Below are 7,204 nucleotides of genomic sequence, written 5' to 3'. Positions count from 1 at the left end.
CTCTCACCCCAATACCGCCCGCGTGGAGCATCCTGTCCCACCGCGAGCTGAGCCTGGGAACCAGGTTAGGCGCGCGCCCTGGTCCTGCACGACGGACACATTGATTGGACCCCTCCTCCATTAGGGGGTGGAGCCTGTCCCCATCGAGGGGGCGGAGCTTGCATCTTCAGGGGCGGAGCCCGGACCCTGCCTCCACCAAGGGGGCGGAACCTCGCTCGCTCCACATCCCACTTTCAACAGATTATCAGGACGATCTGCTGGGAACACATGCCATTAACACAACGCTGAGACCCTCACACTGCTGAGACCCTCACACAGAGACCCTCACACTGAGACCCTGACACCGCTGGGACCCGCACGCTTCTGCCACGGAATAGACCAACTGTCCCCAAGAACGACTCGGAGGACAGTGAGTCATCTCTGAGGAGGACAGAGAGTCATCTCGAGTTATCTCGAATCATCTGATCGGTGTGTGGATAATTGGAGTTGTTGGAGGACACCTGCTGGTAAGGCATCGCATATTTACGACGTTATTGGTAGTGGTCCTACTGTAGGTCCGACTGTCCTGGGTTACACTGGAGACATATTATAGCGTCGCTCAGCGACGGTGACAGCTGACGGCTGACGGGTCCGGTCCTACCGTAGATCTACACGTTCTAGAGCTGCTGTCTGAGAGAACATAGTCTCTAGATCTACACGGTCTAGAGCTGCTGTCTGAGAGCACATTAGTGATATTATGATATCTCCGTCTGGCCATGACAGCTCTTCTAAAGGTGGATCTCGCTGATTCAGTAGAAGTTTTAATGAAGGAGAAGCAGGCTTTACATTTGAATTAGTATAAATGTCCCTGATTGATCAGTGGGAATAATAGAAGTCAGCTGATAGATGAAACAGCTCCTGAGTCATCACGCCTCATGGAGAGCAGTGATGCTGACAGCCTCGAATCAGAAGAGTATCTCTGTACCTGCCCTTACTGCCACACACTCACACATGCACACGCGGCGCACACACTCATACGCACACGCATGTCAAATGACTGCACGTGTTTTTTGTTTACGAAATGACGTGTATGGAGAAATTTTCCAAATGAAATTCACCTCCAGCGGAGTCTGAGACCAATGAGGCCTGGTGGCCTGAAGTCTGTCCTGAACCTGATCTCCTCTAGAGGTGTCTAGAGGTGAGAAAGAAACTCCTCCTACTCTCCTCTCCTGAACAGAGCTCTGATATGAACTATACTGTCAGGATCTAACGGTATAGTTTATATCAGAGCTCTGTTCAGGAGAGGAGTTTAGGAGGAGTTTCTGTCTCACCTCTCTGAGGTGAGAAAGAAACTCCTCCTAAATTCCTCTCCCGAACAGAGCTCTGATATGAACTATACTGTCAGCATCTGACAGAGGAGCATCTGGACCTTGTATGAGTGTGTGGTGAATTTTGCACCACGCCAATCGGTTTCTGTCAAACAGTCTAAGAATAAAGGGTCATCCAAACTTATAACAATAAGGCACATTTATTAAAGTAATAAACATATAACAACATACACACAAACATACTACAAACATTAATAATCCGAGGCATCAGATACAAGTTCTCCCTGCGTCTCTCTAAGAGCTCCGCGAGGAGAAGTGAAATGCATTGGCAAGAGCAAGGACTACTTCTACTGTGGCAGACAGGTCTCTGGACGCTGAGCACAGCTTTGCGCCCAAATTAAACGATAGTATGGTCAACCAGGTGATATTCAATGATTGATGGAACTCCTCAAGCTGTCATTAAGGGGGGGACGTAGCCGTTCCTGATCAGTTGAGCCCTTGGTCCTCGACCACGCCAAAGGGGGTCAAGGAAAAGGCACATACCAACGAAGGGCAGTTAGAGAAATGGAATGTGAAATACCCATTAGGAAGGCCCATATAAAGGCCCATTACAGACCTGGAGGCGCTGATGGCCCAGCGCCCTGGTCATCAAACCTCTGCCCAGCTTGGTCTGAGGGCTGTGGGGTTAGGTTAGGGTGAGGGTGAGGGTGAGGGTTAGGGTGAGGGTGAGGGTGAGGGTGAGGGTGAGGGTGAGGGTGAGGGTGAGGTTGTGGGTAAGGGTTAGGGTGAGGGTTAGGGTGAGGGTTAGGGTTAGGGTGAGGGTTAGGGTGAGGGTTAGGTTGAGGGTGAGGGTGAGGGTGAGGTTGTGGGTAAGGGTTAGGGTGAGGGTGAGGGTTAGGGGGAGGGTTAGAGTGAGGGTGAGGGTTAGGGTGAGGGTTAGGGTGAGGGTGAGGGTGAGGGTTAGGGTGAGGGTGAGGGTGAGGTTAAGGGTTAGAGTGAGGGTGAGGGTGAGGGTTAGGATGAGGGTTAGGGTCAGGTTTAGGGTTAGGCATTGTGCTCCATCGGCAGCTCAGATATTTGAGCATTAAGCAGCACGTTGATCTGCTTAACCCAGGCCAGGGTCTGGGTCCGTGCAGGGATTTGGGCCTCCTGGTGCCATGTGATGTGGTCAGCAGGGCAGGGCTGTGGACCGCCATGCAGAGACCTCGCTATGGGAGGTGTGTTCACAGCTGAATGGAGGCATTGGTCCCATTGAGCCTCTCTCTCTCTCTCTCTCTCTCTCTCTCTCTCTCTCTCTCTCTCTCTCTCTCTCTCTCTCTCTCTCTCTCTCTCTCTCTCTCTCTCTCTCTCTCTCTCTCTCTCTCTCTCTCTCTCTCTCTCGCCCAATGTGATGGAGGGGGCTCATGCCTTTGTTTTCAGGGCACATGACTGAAGTCCGACAGGGCTGGCATCGGCTGGTGCAGAGATGGAGGAGGAAGGGCGTTGTTGATGATGATGAGGATGTTAGTATTGTTAGGAGAAGACCCTGCTCTCTCCTCCTCCAGGGTTCTCCTCTCTACTCCTCTCTTCTCCTCCTCCAGGGTTCTCCTCTCTCCTCCCACAAGGTCATCCTCCTCCTCTCTCCTCCTCAGACCCTCCCCTCTCCTGCTCTCTCCTCTCTCCTCCTCTCTCCTCCTCTCTCCTCCTCTCTCCTCCTCAGACCCTCCTCTCTTCTCCTCTCTCCTACCCAGACCCTCCTCTCTCCTCCTCTCTCCTCCTCAGACCCTCCTCTCTCCTCCTCTCTCCTCCTCTCTCCTCCTCAGACCCTCCTCTCTCCTCCTCTCTCCTCCTCTCTCCTCCTCTCTCCTCCTCAGACCCTCCTCTCTCCTCCTCTCTCTCCTCCTCTCTCCTCCTCTCTCCCCCTCTCTCCTCCTCTCTCCCCGTCTCTCCTCTTCTCTCCTCCTCCAGGGCCCTCTGTCTCCCAGCTGTGTCAACGCTCCTCTGTGTTCTTTTCCCTGAGTCCGAGCGGACCCCTCAGGCCAGACCCCACGTTGGAGTCCGGCCGTGGGGATCCGGGCAGCTGTGGGTCCGCTGTGGGGGGCCGGGGGAGGGTCTGTGGGGAAGACCTCTTCCAGAACCACCTGGGAAGTAGAGAAAGCGTCGGTCAGGCTGAGGATCAGAGAGAGAACATTAGCCCTGTTCAAACACATCTGAAGATAAGTCCTTCAAAGAATGATGACGACTCCAAATCATTGATGAGCATCAAAAAACATATTTAAAATAAATTTCAATATTAAGATGAATACTTTAGCTAACAATCGCAACAAAATAGATTAATCTGCTCTTGGATAATATTCTAATCTCTTCTGTAATCTGGAATTTCGCTACATGAATAAAATGTAAAAATAAACCACAGCTCTCATCGAGAAGTCATCTCCATGTTAGTACATGTAGTATACAGTATATTTAGTATACTACATGTTAGTACATGTAGTATACAGTATATTTAATGTACGCTTTATATGTGTGCTATCTGAGATGCTTCATAATATCATTGTGGGGTCGGTCTTCTTCCTCCTGGGGTGTTTTCCATCACAATGGTGGTCTGTCGATGTAGGCTACCATCAATATGAGATTGAACAATGACTGTAATCATTTCTGTGTGGTGTAATCCAGATTAGGGCCAGTGTGTGATGAACCCTGGACTTCCTGTGGGAGATAATGCCTTCCAGATGATGGGGTATTTAAACGAGTAGCAGAACCCAAAGCGGTCTATAGTCTCTGACGTGCTTCGTGGCTCCAACAGCTGGGCAGACGTACTCAGACGCTGACACACACATCTTTGATTGGGATGTAATCTCCCCTTCACTCTACTTGCTGATATCTCTGGGCTTTGTGGCTGAAGGAGAAAGAGAGGGAGGCACTGAGGAAAAGAAGAGAGGACAGAGACAGAGAGGGAGACGGAGGCAGAGAGGGAGACGGAGACAGAGAGGGAGACAGAGAGGGAGACAGAGACAGAGAGGGAGACAGAGAGGGAGACAGAGACAGAGAGGGAGACAGAGAGGGAGACAGAGACAGAGAGGGAGACAGAGAGGGAGACAGAGACAGAGAGGGAGACAGAGAGAGAGAGGGAGACAGAGGCAGAGAGGGAGACAGAGACAGAGAGGGAGACAGAGACAGAGAGGGAGACAGAGAGGGAGACAGAGACAGAGAGGGAGACAGAGAGGGAGACAGAGGCAGAGAGGGAGACGGAGACAGAGAGGGAGACAGAGAGGGAGACAGAGAGGGAGACAGAGACAGAGAGGGAGACAGAGACAGAGAGGGAGACAGAGACAGAGAGGGAGACAGAGGCAGAGAGGGAGACGGAGACAGAGAGGGAGACAGAGAGGGAGACAGAGAGGGAGACAGAGACAGAGAGGGAGACAGAGAGGGAGACAGAGGCAGAGAGGGAGACGGAGACAGAGAGGGAGACGGAGACAGAGAGGGAGACAGAGAGGGAGACAGAGACAGAGAGGGAGACAGAGAGGGAGACAGAGACAGAGAGGGAGACAGAGAGAGAGAGGGAGACAGAGACAGAGAGGGAGACAGAGAGAGAGAGGGAGACAGAGAGGGAGACAGAGAGAGAGAGGGAGACAGAGAGAGAGAGGGAGACAGAGACAGAGGCAGAGAGGGAGAGGGAGACAGAGAGTGAGACAGAGAGGGAGACAGAGACAGAGAGGGAGAGGGAGACAGAGACAGAGAGGGAGACAGAGAGAGAGAGGGTGACAGAGACAGAGAGGGAGACAGAGAGAGAGAGGGAGACAGAGAGGGAGACAGAGACAGAGAGGGAGACAGAGAGAGAGACAGAGACAGAGAGGGAGGCACTGAGGAACAGAGGAGGGAGGAACAGGAGACAGAGAGGGAGTTACTGAGTGAGACACAGGGAGGCACGGAGGGAGACAGAGAGGGAGACAGAGAGGGAGACAGAGGGGGAGAGGAAGGCAGAGATGGAGGCACTGAGGAACAAAGCTAGAGAGGAGAGGCATGCAGGGCCCAAGGTGGTTCATGGTCGATGGGGGAGGGGAACATAAGCAGGAAGGGATGCTGAAGTGAAATAATTCACGTGCTAGCATGAGAATTTACATAAACCGGGTCATTACTGGCTAGTAATGATTTCTATTTGCTACACGAGACTCAATATTTCTAATGGTCACATGCGATGCTAGTGATGGACATGCACAGCATGACCAATCAATGAATGAGTTTAATAATAGTACATTTACTAATACATACATCAATATATACATCAGCAATTGTCCCCTCTTTGGTGTCTCTTACCATGTATTCATTCTGATGTCTGCTATGTTAGTGTGTTCCTGAGGACGAACCACCTTGCTGAGTCTGGACGAAGAGCTCACTATTCCAGAACGACCCTTACTGAAGAAGAGCTCACTATTCCAGAACATTAGGTCAGACCCTAACTGAAGAAGAGTGAACTATTCCAGAACATTAGGTCAGACCCTAACTGAAGAAGAGTGAACTATTCCAGAACATTAGGTCAGACCCTAACTGAAGAAGAGTGAACTATTCCAGAACATTAGGTCAGACCCTAACTGAAGAAGAGTGAACTATTCCAGAACATTAGGTCAGACAGGGAATTCAGACCCAAACTGTTTTTTGCTAAGACAGCGAGAAGGAAAGTTGGTGTCTGTTGGTGTAGATGTTGGATTGAAGGATGTGTTTTCATTTAAATATGGTTTTATACCGTTTTATCAATACAGTTGGCAAACTATAAGTTGAATCATTCAGTTCCATCTACCCATCGACCTTGTCATCTTTAATTAGTGTTTTTACCTTTGTGTTGACATTCGACCTTGTGTCGATTTGACTTATTTGAATTATTTGATTGAGGAACCCAAGAGTATGTTCACACCTTTTATAAATACATTTTATACAAGTGTTTTGCTTGTGCCCCTGGAGAGACCTGGATCAGGTCTATTGTTGTTGTGTTCCTTCTGCGCTCTATGGTTCATGGTTTAAGTCTTAGTTCATCCTCAATTACGTAATTTAAGGAGCCATATCTAGTGCCACCATTATGTGTGTGTGAGCTCTCTGGTCTAGTAGCAGAATACCTCCTCTCCAGAGAGAGAGTTCCTCTCCAAAGAGAGTGAGAGCTCCCTGGTCTATTAGCAGAATACCTCCTCTCCAGAGAGAGACCTCCTCTCCAGAGAGAGAGAGCTCTCTGGTCTATTAGCGTCATATCACAGAAATTGTACAAAATTTGTAATCCCTTAATCTGTTGGAAATTATGAGTCAGTCCAAAAAGTATTTCCGCTCGGTGTAAAAACCCTCTCTTCTCTGTAGTCATCCTGTTTGGATGGAGTTTTCTTTCGTTCTGCCAAACACAAATACCCTCATATTTTTAGTTTGACTTCACGCAGTATTAATAAGGGAGCTATGAAGTAAGGAGTAGGAGTTACATGACAGCCTCTTAAGTCACTGCAATTTTATTTTATTTTTTGCAGCGTTTGATAAAAGCACACAGGCGTGCCAGAGCAAGGGGTCATCATTTATTTAGAGGTAAAAATATAATTAAAACCTAAACACAAATGTATTAAAAATCAGCGGGTAAGAAGTTCTCACAGATTAATAATGCTTAATTCAGTTGGGACTCGTTACTATGTGTCCGCCGTGGGACGTCTGTTGGGCTCAAGCACTTAGTCACAGGTCAATGAAGCTCAATGAAGACTCTGAGGTCATGATCAAAGGTCACAGGAGGTCATGATCAAAGGTCACAGGAGGTCATGATCACAGGTTATGATCACACACCCCTCACCCTTACATTCCACGCAGACTCTGTGGTTTGACTGGAATGTGGAGTACGAGTCCGTAGCGACACACGGTGGGTGAATAAAAGAGCTGTGGTTCTGATTTCCAAC

General features: G+C 49.5%; 1 protein-coding gene across 1 annotated transcript in view; it reads left to right on the top strand.

Annotated features, from left to right (window-relative positions):
• Positions 1–210: 210 nt before the first annotated feature.
• LOC115557667 (sodium-coupled neutral amino acid transporter 3) overlaps positions 211–7,204 on the top strand; it is a 29,056-nt gene continuing 22,062 nt past the window's right edge. Inside the window, exon 1 of the mRNA XM_030375660.1 lies at positions 211–506. The gene's annotated coding sequence lies outside the window, so the exon portion shown is untranslated. The remainder of the gene's footprint in view (positions 507–7,204) is intronic.

The sequence above is a fragment of the Gadus morhua genome, chromosome 13 (genome assembly GCF_902167405.1).
Source record: "Gadus morhua chromosome 13, gadMor3.0, whole genome shotgun sequence".
NCBI lineage: Eukaryota > Metazoa > Chordata > Actinopteri > Gadiformes > Gadidae > Gadus > Gadus morhua.
This window is presented reverse-complemented; position numbering and strand designations above follow the sequence as displayed.